General features: G+C 43.7%; 1 long non-coding RNA gene across 1 annotated transcript in view; it reads right to left on the bottom strand.

Annotated features, from left to right (window-relative positions):
- Positions 1-12375, bottom strand: part of LOC138515560 (uncharacterized) — a 50512-nt gene extending 38137 nt beyond the window's left edge. The window contains exons 1-2 of the long non-coding RNA XR_011282076.1: positions 12284-12375; positions 6563-6651 (exon numbers count right to left, since the gene is read on the bottom strand). This is a non-coding gene — a long non-coding RNA (uncharacterized lncRNA). The remainder of the gene's footprint in view (positions 1-6562; positions 6652-12283) is intronic.
- Between the last annotated feature and the right edge of the window lie 3479 nt (positions 12376-15854).

Raw genomic sequence — 15854 nt, 5'->3', positions numbered from 1 at the left:
AGGGGCCTCATAACTACCCCATATTGGCAGTAAGTAGTCTTTCTAACACAGCAATATATTCCTTTTTCTGTTTTCGTTCTGGGGCTTAAAATGTGCTGCATTTCCTGGAGCCCTTCCAGCTGTCACGTCCTATGCGATTCACAGAAGTGTTATCACCTCATTGCCTCCTAACAAGGGTTTGCAGCTCTTCAGTGGGCATTTAGTGTTTAAGCTCCTTGCAGGATGGCTTTTCCGTGATAATCAGTGACAAAGATAAGGCTAATACCTTATCTTTGTCGCAATTGTAATGTGTGCATTCCAGGGGTGCTTCGGGTTGTTTTTGCTCTAAGCATTGGGGCCCTCCCAACCATCATGGTGAAATGGTGCCCAATGCAACTTCAGCTGAGCCTGCTCCCAATCCTCCCCTTCTGGATCCCTCCCCTTTCCCTGTGCTGCCACATAAAAAAAGTAAATTTCTCCCACTGTCTGTGCTCCAATGCAAGAGTTTGGGCTTATTGGTGGTACTAAAGTGAATGCAATGCCCCCATCCCTAAATGTAGTGGTCCGCAGGGCTGTTAAATATAGGGATGGGTGCTGGCACACACACTCACATACAACACGTTCACCCCTTCATTCATCCAGCAGTCAGGCTGCGGGCCACTACATTTAGGGGTGTGGGCTGGTTACACACACTCACATACAACACATTTACCCATACATTCCTCCACCAGTCACACAACTCCTGTATGTACGCATACATAAAACCAAACACAGCACTGACACAAACATAAGCAACATCATACATGTGCACATTCATACACATATGCATACACATTTAATGTAAATACACATCTATACATATTTAATTTAAAATAAAAAAAACACCATACCTCCATGCAACCTTTAAATGTGCCTGAGCAGCCAAGGGAGAACCGGATGGCCCTCCCTTCACTCCGAGACATTGAAACGCTGCCTGACAGAGAGGAGGAACTCTCCTGTCAGTCAGTGTGTCCACGTTGGGTGTTTCTGCAACGTGAACATGCAGACTGACAGGACAGGAGAGGAGTCCTCTCTTGTCATTCAGCGTGTCTATGCAGTCTGCTCAATAATGGGAGGCAGCAGAGCCCACCTCTGAGCCCTGCTGTCTCCCATTATTTTGCTGTTTATTGCGGAACCAAACGGCTCCGCAACAAAAATCATCATCACTGCAGGGGCTGAGAGCAGGCAGCACAGTCCCCCACGTGAATAAAGAATATGGGAGGACTGTGCTACCTTCTACTTAGGGGAGGGCACCGCAAGGCCCCTCTCAAGCGCGAGGCCTGGGGCAGTTTGCCCCGCCTGCACCCCCCTCGTGACGGCCCTAAGCATTACATGGAAAGTAAGAAAGTGGAATGATGATGATGAGAGAAACAAGAATGCAATAAATATTGAGAGAGCAACTCAAACTATGAGACAAACGGCTGGGGAGAAAGGCAGAGTGCTGTGTATGTCAAAAGACAGAGGCAATAAAATAGAAGGAGAATTAAATGAAAAGAGAGAATACTATGAATTATAAAGAAGATAAAAAAACCCCAAGAGGGAGAATTGTAGAGAATTAAATGAAAAGAGAGAATACTATGAATTATAAAGAAGATAAAAAAACCCCAAGAGGGAGAATTGTAGAGTCTGGACTTATTCTTATTCTTTAATAAACCCATCTTTGAAATGTCCTCAGTATGACCACGTCCTCCTTCTGGCCCACTGTTAGGGTAGATTTTCATTTCTGTGCTAAATCTTCCTCATCTGTTAGATCCTGTGAATTTTTTGCTGGACTTGGTGATCATTTTTCCATGTTCCTGAGTGAGTGGGAATCCTTGTTCCCATTCACCCTTTCTTTTACTCTTTTTTTATGTCCTTTTTATGTCTCTCCATAGTGTATCCCTTCCTATGACTTTTTAGGCATCATTGCAGCTCACATCACTTTCTGTGAAGTGTTGCTGGGTTGCCATTGGGGCTTCCCATTTTATTTTCTCTTGATTTACCTTGTGTGAACTACTGTTCCCCAGGGTAGAGATTGATTTTCATCCCCTTTACAATTTATAAAGTGAGACCAGCACACCCCGCCTTATGTGGAGAGCTGGGGAGATACTTAGTATCCCCTTTCTCACCGCTCCAGTAACATTTCTGTTTGTGTGACAAGCTAACTCTTATGGCTGGTGGCAGTGGACATACTTTAATGACTGTTGTGTTAATATTACATGCAGACTGTCAAACTAGCTGCAGTAATGCACAGAAGGGTCACCATTCTACTAGAATAGTGGCTTATTTCTTTTTTTCGCACTGTGCTTTTACTTTCTTGGGTCGTCTTCTGCGGTCCTAGGTGGGGGAGGTCCTGGTTGTAGTTTTGTCTTCAGCAGGAACTCTTTCTGTTTCCTGTCGAGGCTCCAGAGTGTCTGTAAAGGCAGGAAGTGAAGGAGGAGTCTGAATTTCTGCAACCATTTGTCTTCTGGTGTGCCTGAGTGAAAGCAGTTCCCACTGGGGGACTGGGTGTCCTGATTGGACAGCCACCCACTCCTTTCTGTAAACTGCAGAGAGAGTTTGCAGAAGTTGTGTGTGGGTTCTTGTATAAGTGTTCGATTCTGGAAGCTGAAGACAAGTTGACCACTGGAGCTGAATCCAAAGAGGAAGATGAAGTCAGCTGTAAGTGATTCCAGTGACCGGAGATGCCTGATGTATAACCGTAGCCTGTTCTCACCATTCCTTCCATGCGACCTGGGGGTCCCAAAGATGTTGACCCCTACCCAGAGGCTGATGAGACCCACTAGCCTTGAGACAACCTGCAAAACTAGCCTTCCCACGATGTACTCTTACCTTACTGGGCTGCAAACCGCCAATACCATGGGCCTGAGTGCTGTGCATCATCTTCAGAAGCCCAATTCTCGCTAAAACTTTGGTGGGCTCCTTCTGGACCACCAGCGACAACCATCCTTCATCTGGTACATGTAAAAGGGCGCCAAATCCACAGAGCTGAAGATTCTTTTGTTAGGAGCCTTTTCTATCGACTGTGGCTGCAAGTTCCCATCCAGCGTCTGTTCTTTTGTCACCATGATCAAGAAACCAGTGACCGGGTCCTCTGCTGCTGCATCATGAAAGCGTCGGTCTGCAAGCTCTTCTTCACTGCTGAAGTACTATGTTGGCTTGGGTAATACTTACCTAAAGTCGTGTGTCAGTCATGTGTGGCTGAGTGGGTGATTTGTGTGTTTGGGAGTTTGCCCATACCGTTCTCCCAGGCCTAACACTGGAACACATCTAGGGTGCCTTCTACGAAATCCCTGAACACTTTCTACTAACTAACTTATTGAAGGAGAAATCCTCTGGAACTATGACTTTCCTGCATCTGAGCCTCGTCCTGACCTGCCTACTGTTGTCCACTAGACCATTAGTGTCCGTATTCTGTCTCTGAGACCACCCATGCCTTAGAATAGGGAAGAAGTTTAGAAGTATAAGCCTCTGTTCTGAAAAGAGAACAAGTGTTACAACGTACTTACTCGCTACAGGTGTTAATGTTGAAACTTTATTTCTGATATAGAATAAGTTACAAAAGAGTGCTTTTTTACCTGTGAATTGCTTGAGGCCATTCTTAAAATAGTAACAAGATTATTTACTTAGCTCAGAATTGTGTCCCACTCTTCTAGAAAGTAGCTCAGATGGTATTGCTTTATTATTCCTGAAACTGAATTAGTGTAAAAGGTTACCAATAGGGTTACCCGCCTTGAATAGCTGTTGCTATTCTGAAAGTGTACCATTGGGGTTTGCTTACCCTGAGCTGCTTAGTACATTTCTAAATTAGTCTTACGTAGTTCTTACTTATCCTAGAGTTGCATTCTGCCCCTCTGAAAAGTCTGCCTACCTTAGTATTGTGTTCCACTCTTCTGAAAAACATAATTGTATAACTGACTTGTCCTGTAATAGAAACAGTGTAAGCGTTTATGGCCAATAGGGCTTTACTCACATTGAAAAGCTGCTGCCACTTTGAAAGTGTAATATATGGTTGAGCCTACCTTGAATTGCTTAGCGCCATTCTAAAACAGTCTTACTTATCCATGAGTAGCTGACTGCCCCTTTGAAAAGTATGTACGTTATTTACATACCTTTGAACTGTGTTCTGAAAAGTAATCTGGGTGCAACTGTATCCATTCTGAAAGAAGAATACGTTACATGTGTTCTAAGGTGTATCCTTGTGACAGTGTTGGCATAACTGTAGTAATCCAGTAAGGGAATAACACTGTAGGTTATTACCACTAGGGTCTGCTTCCTTTGAATTACATTGTGTCTTTCTAAAAGTCTACTCATATTGTTTTACTCCTCATGAATAGCATGTTGCAATTCTAAATCTGCCATTCCCAAGCCACTAAGCCTAACTGTCGTACCCTTTTCAGTATTATGTCTTACGCTTGCAACATGAATGTCTGTAACCAGCGCCTTGATGCCTGTAACCAGCACTTTGAAGCCTCCGGGCTTAGTGTACTATACAAATGAAATAAATAAATGTGTATCATTAGGTTTAACTCACCTTGAGCTGCTTATTGCGCTTCTGAATAAGGTTTATGCTTTGGTTTGCATACCATAAGTATTGTGTTGGTTTTTTAATTGAGTGTTTAGGAGTTATGATATAGTACTTACCCTTCCAAAGATGTATCTTGTATTGTGTGTAAATACAATAAACAGCTATTTTTACAATATATAAGTGTGTCAGTGTTTCTTTGAACCATATGTATGCTACAATTTCTTTGCACCTATCTACAGCCCCTTCTGTCTCCTAAGATAAGCCTGGCTGCTCTGTCATTGATACCAAATATATCAGGTGGTGCAGCCTTACACTAAGAGTTGGAGTTTCTGTACTGCATAGTTTTATAAATCCCCAAGGTCAGCGGTATTCAAACTGTGGGGCACGCCTCCGCAGGGGACCGCGGCCACATCCCTGGGGGGCTGTGAGAGACCAGCATGAAATGTAAAACAAAAAAAACATTTTTTATTTTTTAGATTGGAAGAAATGGGCAGGGGCAGCTCGCATGGTCGGGCTGAAGCATGAAATTGTTTCAGGCACCAATGAAAAAGTGGCCAGCATTTGTTAATGGATATTTATTCCTTTAGTCGCAGACAGTTTGAATAGTACCCAAGGGGGTGCTTTGTGTTAAAATGTAAGTAAATTGTGATATTTAAAGAATATTTATTCAGCAACAATGGTCAAAATTACTAACTGCATAGTGAAGTAACTCATCAAACTGGCCCACATTGGCCAAAAAGGTGGCCCATTTTGACTGGCTGTGATAAAAATGGAGCAGATTCCATAACAAAGACACCAGCTGGCTCAGGCTCTGTTAATACTAGGCAGAAAGGCCATATGAAGGGTTAATTGAGGATATCTGATTGAAGGGAGTAATGGACAGGTCATTAGGCCAATCACAGAGAAGATTGGATGGAGATGAAGTTTTCTGACAACAGTTGTCCCTTCTTTGTTTTGTTGTTGTTTTTGGTTGCCAGGAGACCGAAGAGGAGGATTTGAAGAGCGACGGTTTGAACTGGGCTTACTGAGATAGAAGAAGAGAAAAAGGGAAGTTGTGCCGTTGCACCAAGTTAACCAGAAATTAAAGAAATTAATATTATATGCGATCGTTGGAAATCGCTATTCAGTTTGTCCCTTGTGAGGGTGAGAGAAGCCGAAGAGGGGAAGAGTCAGCGCAAGACGGAACAGCTGATCTGCCGAAGGGAGTAGCTGCGGGCGAAGCTCGTACAGACGGAGACCGCGCTGAGCCGAGCAGCTGATCACCCGGTGAGCCTTCCGGGGATAGAAATTTCGTTCAGCGGAGACCGTCAAGACGAACAGCTGATCCACCCCGGGAACGCCGAAGGAAGGAGGCGCGGTCGTCGAGAGCCGCGAAGGCGAGCAGCTGATACAATACAGAGAGCGCCGAGGGGAGGAGTTTCGATCAGAGGAGGTCGAGCTGAGCGAAGCGCTGAATGACAAAAGTGACGTGAAAGACAGAGTCGAGGTCGAGTGGAGACATTCAGAAGCAAAAATCTGTAGCCGGTAAGAGAGAGAAAAGGGGTGCATTTTAAATGGACATGAGACGAAATTAAGGGGAGTCGCTAACTCGAAAGGACTAGTACAGTCACTATATAAATGAACTAAGGGGGGAAGAATTGATACCAGATGAACCGAAGGTACAGGATGAGGAGTGAAAATAAAATAGAATAAGAAGAATAAAGGTAACAATTTACCTCATGTGTAATCCCCGACAATGTAGTTACAGAAAGAAGTATATATGAAGATCTGAGCTATATTCTCTTAAAGACTTTCATGAATAAAAAAGAGAATTGTTCATTTAAATCCAATAAGGAACTCATGAAAGAATAAAGACTCTATTGTTTAAAAATCCGATAAAAGACAGACACCCCTATTTCAAGTAAGAGAACGAGTAATTTGCAAAGACTGGAAAACCACCGAGAAGAGAACTGAATCTGAGCATATGATAGGAGAAAAGACCCAAACAGTATTATAATCTTCAAAGAGAAGAAGACACAAAGATTCACAAAGACTTACCTGAAATCTTCTGTCCCGATTGGCCGGAAAAACTCTGTCTTCACCAGAAGACGCATCGGGAGACCACCTGTATCCTTTTTTTTTGGTTTCTGAAAGAAAAGATAGAAAAATTAGAAGAGTTATATGTTGGTAATAACAGTTACCTTGGGAACAAGTTAAAATACAATCCCCGTTTAACTGTGTTTATTTACAATTATTGTGTATAAACTTCACAATTTGGTGTCAGAAGTGGGATATAAAGACGAACACCATGGAAGAACTCATTAAAACGCTAAGTGAGGGGCAACAATTACTTCAACAGGCGTTACAGTTACAGAACCAACAAGCCCAAGCAGATAGACAAGCATTTCAACAGGCCATACAACTACAACAAGCTCAATTAATGGAGGAGACCACCGTACGACGACATTCCCAGGTTCCAGCATCAGTCTTACAAAAGTACGCAGTGGGAGAGGACCCAGCTCACTTCTTTGTGAACTTCGAGAGAGTGGCTAGGAACGCTCAATGGCCAAACGATAGCTGGTGTCACTACATAGCACCCCTCATGACAGGTGAGATGCAGAGTGCTTACCAAGCAGCCAATCCAACTGGCGAAACACCGTATGCGGATATGAAACGAGTAGTACTGGAACGCTTGGGACATGATGAAGAAGCATATAGGATAAAATTTAGAGAAGTCAAGCTACAAGCCGAAGAGACACCGAGGCAGCTGTTTTATAGAGTTAAAGAGTTAGGAGAGAAATGGTTGCAGTCTAACTCCAGTACCACTCATGAGATGTCAGAGAAAATTGTTATGGAGCAGTTTCTTGAAGCCTTACCTTTACCAATGCAACGTTGGGTGCGCCAACATCATCGACCCAGCCTGGTTGAAGCTGTTAACATCGCTTCAGCCTATCAAAAGGCTGGACAAGGCAGGGCTATGTCATATGCGATAAACAACAAACCAACCTCCACACCCAGTTGGAATAACCATTCTCTCAGAACAACAACTGTTACAAGATGGCCGAACTCGATGTTACGTAAGCCAGAGTGGGAGCCTCCTAGAGGGAGACCAACGAGTGAGAGTCCTGTAGGCATCAGGCCCGCTAGTATGGTACCAAAAGGCATACAATGTTTTGAATGTGGTGAGTGGGGACACCTAGCAAGAATGTGTCCCAAAAGAGCTAAAGCTGAACCTATGGACGTGGGAAACATGGAGGTTCCCAGAGAAGGAGAATATCAAGAAGGAACAACAATACCAAAAACATCGTATTTGTATATTTGCGAAGCAGAAGTGGATGGGAAACCTACAAGAGCCATGGTGGATACCGGCAGTTTGCAAACAGTAGTAAGTACAGAACTTGTGGGGAATACTGGGGACCCGAATACACTAATTCCCATACGTTGTGTCCATGGAGATGTCAAACCTTACCCAACCAAAGAGATTAGTTTAAAGGTAGCCGGGGAACAGATGGAGGTGAGGGCAGCCCTAATGCCAGTATTACCAGAGCCTCTGCTTATTGGTTCCGATGTTCCCAATTTTTCACGGATCATAAAGTCGATAGAAGAAAGTTGGTTAAGAAATGCCCCTTTCGCCCACGAGACAATTGCAGAGCCTTCAAATAAAGAAAGGAAAGTGAAATCTGAGTTAAGAAAGTTAAAGAAAGTTTGGGCAGAGAAAAATGTTTGTCCCATTGCAATTGACTGGAAAATTGATGAAGCGGGAGATACCTTCAGAATGGCACAAGAAATAGATCCATTATTAGGAAATGCTAGGGCTGCAGTTCACTCAGGGGTATCGGGAAATGGTCCCTCTTTTGTTAAAGAAAAAGGATTATACTATCGAACTAGCAAGGATGCCACTGGAAATATTCTGAAACAGTTGCTAGTTCCCAAGAAATATTATCAAACTGTGTTGGAAGTGGCACATCTACAAATTGGTGAAGGTCATTTAGGAACAGAGAAGACCACACAGAAGATACTTGCCAGGTTTTATTGGCCGGGGCTATATGCTCAGGTGGCTCGTTTCTGCCAAGCATGTCCAGAATGCCAGAAGAAAAATAAAGCCAATGTGAGGAAAGCACCTTTACAGCCGATGCCAGTAGTGTTGGAACCTTTTCATCGGATTGGATTAGATATTGTTGGCCCCTTGGAGCCCTCATCCAGAGGTCATAAATATATCTTAGTAATTGTCGACTATGCTACCAGGTATCCGGAGGCCTTTCCTCTTAGGTCTACTAGTGCCCAAAGTATATGTGATGCCTTGATACCCTTTATCAGCCGAGTGGAAATACCGAAGGAGTTTGTTACGGACAGAGGATCCAACTTCATGTCATCGGTGATGGAACAAGTGTGTACGATTCTACAAATGAAGCATTTAAAAACCGCGGTCTATCATCCTCAAACTGATGGCCTTGTAGAGAGGTACAATCAAACCATAAAACAAATGTTGCGTAAAACAGGAGAGCAGGGAGGAAAGAATTGGGACAGGTTGTTACCATGGATACTCCTTACCTTAAGGAATACCCCACAGTCATCGACAGGATTTTCACCCTTTGAACTTCTGTTTGGGAGATCAGTGAGAACGCTACTCGATATTTTGAAGGAAAACTGGGAAGAGGAGCCGAGTCAAGAGATCTCCCTTACTGAATATGCCTATCAACTTAAAGAGAGGGTAGAAAAGTTACAAAACATTGCCAAAGAAAATCTGTTACAAGCACAAACCAAACAGGAATACTACTATAATCGAAACACTCGATTGAGAACATTTGACAAGGGAGATAAAGTGTTAGTCTTACTCCCGACGTCTGAGAACAAGATGCTGGCCGCGTGGAGAGGTCCATATGAGATTGAAGAGGTCCTAGGTCCACTAACATACAAGGTGAGACAAAATGACCGAAGATTCCCAACACAGACATATCATGTGAATCTACTAAAGAAATGGGTAGAACCTATAACGACGGTGGCAGTGATTAATACAAAGGAGACATCTTTCGAACCTTTTCCAAGGTTAAAAGAAGATCTAGGACTGGAAGAGTTAAACATAAATCAAGATCTATCTGAGTTACAGAAGAAAGAACTCCTCAAGTTGGTAAGGAGATTTACCAATATTTTTTCTTCCTTACCGGGGAGAACGAACATGGTGTGTCATCGTATTGTAACTCGGCCAGGAGAAGTAGTAAGAATTAGACCCTTTAGAATTCCAGAGACAAAACTCCAATCGATCAACAAAGAGATCAAAGAAATGTTGGAGATGGGCGTAATAGAACCCTCTCATAGTGAATGGTCATCACCTGTAGTAATGGTGCCGAAGCCTGACGGAACAGTTCGTTTTTGCATGGACTTTAGGAAATTGAATGAGATTTCCAAGTTCGACGCCTACCCTATGCCACGAATAGAAGATTTACTAGACAAGCTAGGAAAAGCTAAATTTTTAACAACTATAGATTTAACAAAAGGATATTGGCAAATACCGTTACTCCCCGAGGATAAAGAAAAAACTGCTTTTGCCACACCATCGGGATTGTTCCAATTTACAGTCTTACCTTTTGGGTTACATGGGGCACCAGCAACATTTCAAAGGCTCATGAATTCAATTCTTAGAGGACAGGAAGAATATGTAGGAGCATACCTTGACAATATTATTGTCTTCAGTCAAACTTGGGACGATCATTTAACCCATTTGGGAAATGTACTTAGACTATTACAAGAATCCGGTCTACACATAAACCCAAAGAAAACGTTCATGGCTAATTTCTATACTAGATATTTAGGATACTTTGTAGGACAGGGGATGATCAAACCACAAGAAGACAAGCTGAAAGCCATAAAAGGCTTACAATTTCCTACAAACCTCCGACAAGTGCGAGCCTTTCTTGGTTTTATTGGGTACTATAGAAGGTTCATCCCCCATTTTTCAACAATAGCAACACCTCTGACAGGTGAAAAACCCGTCCAGCAAGAAGAAGGACTGGTATACAACAGAGACAATGAATGCATTTAATAACCTAAAGAATGCTTTATCTGAAAAAGCCGTTTTAAAATGTCCAGATTTCTCAGCTCCGTTCTTCCTACACACAGATGCCTCGGGAACAGGTCTTGGAGCGGTATTGTTTCAGGGGCAAGATGAATCAGAAAGACCCATACTTTTCATAAGCAGGAAGCTCTTACCGCATGAACAACATTATGCTACAATTGAAAAGGAATGTCTTGCAGTGAAATGGGCCATATAGACATTACGCTATTACTTATTAGGAAGAGAGTTTACACTGGTGACTGATCATGCACCTCTTATATGGTTGGCACGTAACAAAGATACTAATCCCCGAGTACTGAGATGGTTTTGATCACTACAACCTTTTACGTTCAAGACAGTTCATCGTCCAGGAAAATTAATGGCCCAGGCAGATTTCTTATCCCGGAACAATTCCCTTACCAAGCGTAAGGGACTAGAGGGGAGGGTATGTGATAAAAATGGAGCAGATTCTATAACAAAGACACCAGCTGGCTCAGGCTCTGTTAATACTAGGCAGAAAGGCCATATGAAGGGTTAATTGAGGATATCTGATTGAAGGGAGTAATGGACAGGTCATTAGGCCAATCACAGAGAAGATTGGATGGAGATGAAGTTTTCTGACAATAGTTGTCCCTTCTTTGTTTTGTTGTTGTTTTTTGGTTGCCAGGAGACCGAAGAGGAGGATTTGAAGAGCGACGGTTTGAACTGGGCTTACTGAGATAGAAGAAGAGAAAAAGGGAAGTTGTGCCGTTGCACCAAGTTAACCAGAAATTAAAGAAATTAATATTATATGCGATCGTTGGAAATCGCTATTCAGTTTGTCCCTTGTGAGGGTGAGAGAAGCCGAAGAGGGGAAGAGTCAGTGCAAGACGGAACAGCTGATCTGCCGAAGGGAGTAGCTGCGGGCGAAGCTCGTACAGACGGAGACCGCGCTGAGCCGAGCAGCTGATCACCCGGTGAGCCTTCCGGGGATAGAAATTTCGTTCAGCGGAGACCGTCAAGACGAACAGCTGATCCACCCCGGGAACGCCGAAGGAAGGAGGCGCGGTCGTCGAGAGCCGCGAAGGCGAGCAGCTGATACAATACAGAGAGCGCCGAGGGGAGGAGTTTCGATCAGAGGAGGTCGAGCTGAGCGAAGCGCTGAATGACAAAAGTGACGTGAAAGACAGAGTCGAGGTCGAGTGGAGACATTCAGAAGCAAAAATCTGTAGCCGGTAAGAGAGAGAAAAGGGGTGCATTTTAAATGGACATGAGACGAAATTAAGGGGAGTCGCTAACTCGAAAGGACTAGTACAGTCACTATATAAATGAACTAAGGGGGGAAGAATTGATACCAGATGAACCGAAGGTACAGGATGAGGAGTGAAAATAAAATAGAATAAGAAGAATAAAGGTAACAATTTACCTCATGTGTAATCCCCGACAATGTAGTTACAGAAAGAAGTATATATGAAGATCTGAGCTATATTCTCTTAAAGACTTTCATGAATAAAAAAGAGAATTGTTCATTTAAATCCAATAAGGAACTCATGAAAGAATAAAGACTCTATTGTTTAAAAATCCGATAAAAGACAGACACCCCTATTTCAAGTAAGAGAACGAGTAATTTGCAAAGACTGGAAAACCACCGAGAAGAGAACTGAATCTGAGCATATGATAGGAGAAAAGACCCAAACAGTATTATAATCTTCAAAGAGAAGAAGACACAAAGATTCACAAAGACTTACCTGAAATCTTCTGTCCCGCTTGGCTGGAAAAACTCTGTCTTCACCAGAAGACGCATCGGGAGACCACCTGTATCCTTTTTTTTTGGTTTCTGAAAGAAAAGATAGAAAAATTAGAAGAGTTATATGTTGGTAATAAAAGTTACCTTGGGAACAAGTTAAAATACAATCCCCGTTTAACTGTGTTTATTTACAATTATTGTGTATAAACTTCACACTGGCCCACACTAGCATTTTGCATTTTTGGTACAGGCATTACCCATTACCCTATTGCCCTATGGGCCAGTCTGAGCATGGCAGCTCATCCATAATGGCGAGGGTGCACCCACCCAGTGGCCCCCTCACCCATTATGGAGGTGCTAAGGAGCCCTGGCTCCTGGGCTGGCTGAACTGTCATAGGGAAACACTCTTTTACCTTTTACAGTTCAGTTTATTTCCCCAGCTGCACATGCTCACTGAGACATGCAAGTGCTGGGGCGTTTTGCTTCGCCAGCATTGCATAGCTCATTGGAAATGCTGGCTGGGGCACTGCATGTCTATATGTGCGAGGGGGGCTCCTGCGCCTCCTCGCACATACGGACTGAGCAGCCTGGAGCAAGGCGTTCCAGCACCCACACGCAGGGCAACGAAGAAGGTACGTTTATGCTCATTTTTTTTATTTAAACATGTGTATGGATGTGTGTATGCTTGTGTTATGAGTGAGTGTATGGTGATGGATGCCCGTGTGAATGATAGAGTGATTGCTGTATGAATGTAGGTTTGTGTGTTAGTTTGTTTTGGTCAGTTGAGCTGATTTTGGCAAGTGGTGGATAGAGGGGGGAAGGAGTGTTGTACAACAAAGGCATTTAAAAAATGCCTAAATGCCTTTGTTGCACAATCCCCCTACCCACCTGCCAAAATCAGCTCTCCTTCTGAGGAGCTGTGGAGCCCAGGGGACAGGGATGGTATTTTTTTTTACTGGATTTCTATCATAGAGGTCCAGTCAAACATACCATGCTTTCCCCCTTGGCACCCTAGCATACACACATAATCATGTTGATTGTGTTAGGCCCAGTGGGGCCCAGGGGACAGGGATGGTATCATTATACTAGATATATATTACAGATGTCCAGTAAAACATGTAATGCCTGCCCCCTGTTCCCCCAGCACCAATTGCAAACTGTTTGGCTATTTACCCATTTTTTTAAAATTATGCTCTACAATGCAACATTTTAACCCATTATTTTTAAAAGAATTCACGGTGGGGAAACCCCCGAACTTCCCTTGATTGGTTCGGCTCCCTCACTCTACTCGGTCGCAATGGCATTTTTGGGAGAAATAGTTATGCCCCTCCACTTTCACCAGCTGCCCCTGGACCTCAGACTGTGTTGGGAACAGGATGGGGGAGCCCAGGCACTGTGGTGGGAGCAGGATGGGCAGGAACCATGGGATGGGGTGGGAGCAGGGTGGGGAGAGCCCAAGGTGTGTGATGGGGTGGGGAGAGCCCAGGGACTGGGTAGGAGTAGAATGAGGGAGCCCAGCGACTGTGATGGGAGCAGGTGGGGGAGTCCAGGGACTATACTGGAAGTAAGGTGCGCTAATGTGGCGCAATACATATTGTCCATTTGGCATTTTGGGGGGGCGGCCTGCCCAACTATTGCTCAGACGGGCCCAGGCCAAGAAAGTTTGAAGACCACTGCCCTAGGTGGACTTGAAAAACTGACCTAACACTTGCCACAGTGGGCTCATTAGAAACTGATTTTACTGTTCAAACAAACTGGCTTTCACATTACCTTTTCTGCCATGGACGACATCTTAACATTAACAACATTAATTGAGATTGCCTGAAGTATACGTGCTCAGGTGATTTATGTGGCTTATGTAGACTTCAGTGCATCCTTTGACAGCGTTAATAGACACTCTCTGGACCAAACTGAATGATTAGGATATCCCGAAAGGAGTGGTAAAAGCTATTAGCTCACTAGACCTAAATACCGCACTTAAGGTCAGGCTGGATTCTACAGCTTCTCCGATAGCATCCCTACCCACATTTAGTAGCTTGAAGCAGGGGTGCATTTTAGCCCCACATGAACTTGTATATGGCAGACGTGTCTTTACATCTTGCCAGGGAGCAATCAGATCCGCCTACACTTGGTTCCACACAAATCACATGGCTTGGCTACGAGGGCGATTTAGTTTTATTAAACCTAACGCCCATGGGTTTGGAAATCCTGCTATCCCAGTTATCCATTTATGGCAAAACATATAATTCTATCATAAACTTGGTGAAAACCAAGATCATGATGTTTGCCCCAGGAAGGAGGAAGTCCACTCCCTACTACACCTGGAGTTTTAACGGAACATCCTTTGAGTGTGTACCAGAATATAACTATCTGGGAGTTGTGTTTGGCAAGCATCTTAACTGGAATTCCCAAATGGTAAAAATAGAAGTTGAGGCTTGGCAGCAGGTAGGAGCCTTACAGAGATTCACGATTAAGCATGCAGGCTTTTGTAGGAATTCACTAGTAAAAATCTATAATGCCAAAATAATGCAAAAACTCACTTACAGCGTGGCAGATTGGGGTGCGAAGAGGGACTTTCAAAATTTGGAGGGTGCATGCATTAAGTCAATTACGATTTTCCGGTGAGACTCCCGTTAGAATATCTGCTCTGTTAAATGAGCATAAGCCCAGTGACAGGTCTTAAACTACTTCAGTGAATCATGTATCAATGGTAGTTAGTTAATGCAGCAAGACCTTACTAACACTACTTAATGCTGAAGCAATCAAGTTGGCAGGTGACTGTATTGCACTCCCCAAAGTGCACGGAAAAAACATAAATCACCAATGCAATTATAGAGCAAATTCTTTGAACGCAGGCAGACGCAATAACTCACAACCACACACTCTTAGAAGATAATCAGCTCTTATACGGCTATTTATTCAAAGCTTAGAAGCAACCAATAATAACATAGAAATAACTCACAGAAGTAAGATAGACATAAATCACAGAAGAAGCAAATAATTCAAAAGGAAATACATCACCGTGAGCGTAACAGAATTCCTCATCTCGCCCAGAAGTGGCTGGAAGACCCCGGGAACAGCCAGGCCGAGAGCACCACAGCTCACAGGAGTGCCGGACGTAAGCGTCCTTCTCCGGCTGAAGTCTCACCTGACCACCTCCGGGTTTCCGCATATATTCAGTTTTCGAACCTTCTGGAAATGGCACTTGCGCAGTTGATGAGCAGCCGTCGGTTGCCAGCTGGGTCAATCGAGAGCTACCCTCAGGGAGCAGAGTGCCTCCCTTCTCTAAAAACATGCTCCATGGAGAACAGTAGCAAACCATAACAAAGTTAGCTTTCCCAGCAGAAATGTCCTTGACCGCATACCAGGTTTGGAAAGCATGTTTTTCTCAGCACCATGAATCTAACACTCAGCAAAATGTGTGCAGCTTTTCACTGCGGCATGAAGTAAATATCCATCATGGCTCCGAGCGCTCCCAGAATACACTGCGCTCCAGTGCCATTTTAGTTCAAGCATTACAGGGACACAAAAAAGTCACCTGCACAGACATCTTGAAAGAAGGTTATCTCTGG

Source organism: Ambystoma mexicanum, chromosome 6q (assembly GCF_040938575.1).
Source record: "Ambystoma mexicanum isolate Mex_15411 chromosome 6q, UKY_AmexF1_1, whole genome shotgun sequence".
NCBI lineage: Eukaryota > Metazoa > Chordata > Amphibia > Caudata > Ambystomatidae > Ambystoma > Ambystoma mexicanum.
Note: the sequence above shows the minus strand (reverse complement) of the source record. Positions and strands in the feature narration are given on the sequence as shown.